The 754-nt window shown below is 40.6% G+C and overlaps 1 protein-coding gene across 1 annotated transcript in view; it reads right to left on the minus strand.

Annotated features, from left to right (window-relative positions):
• Positions 1-754, minus strand: part of gnav1 (guanine nucleotide binding protein (G protein) alpha v1) — a 27,615-nt gene that overhangs the window by 4,268 nt on the left and 22,593 nt on the right. The window lies entirely within an intron of this gene.

A 754-nucleotide genomic window follows, 5' to 3' on the forward strand; every position in this document is an offset into this window, starting at 1 on the left:
TTATTCTTGTGTTTTATGTTTCTATTTTGTTTTAAATTGTCTATTCATGTGTTTTATCAGTTTTTAATGCTTATGATTTTTAACTGTTTGTACTTGTGTTTTATCTGTTTAACTGATTTTATGTAAAGCACTTTGAATTGCCCTGTTGCTGAAATGTGCTATACAAATAAAGCTGCCTTGCCTAAAATTGGACAGTTGAAGACTGAAAAATGTTGCCTGGTCTGATGAGTCTTGATTTCTGTTGACATTCAGATGGTAGAGTCAGAATTTGGGCGTAAACAGAATGAGACATGGATCCATCATGCCTTGTTACCACGGTGCAGGCTGTGGTGGTGTAATGGTGTCGGGGATGTTTTCTTGGCACACTTAGGCCCCTTGTACCAATTGGGCATCGTTAAATGCACGGCCTACCTGAGCATTGTTTCTGACCATGTCCATCCCTTTATGGCCACCATGTACCCATCCTCGATGGCTACTTCCAGCAGGATAATGCACATGTCACAAAGCTTGAATCATTTCAAATTGGTTTCTTGAACATGACAATGAGTTCACTGTACTAAATGGCCCCCACAGTCACCAGATCTCAACCCAATAGAGCATCTGGGATCTGTGGAACGGGAGCTTCATGCCCTGGATTGCATCCCACAAATCTTCATCAACTGCAAGATGCTATCCTATCAATATGGGACAACATTTTTTAAAGAATGCTTTCAGCACCTTGTTGAATCATTGCCACGTAGAATTAAGGCAGTTC

This window comes from Etheostoma spectabile, chromosome 2 (assembly GCF_008692095.1).
Source record: "Etheostoma spectabile isolate EspeVRDwgs_2016 chromosome 2, UIUC_Espe_1.0, whole genome shotgun sequence".
Classification (NCBI taxonomy): domain Eukaryota; kingdom Metazoa; phylum Chordata; class Actinopteri; order Perciformes; family Percidae; genus Etheostoma; species Etheostoma spectabile.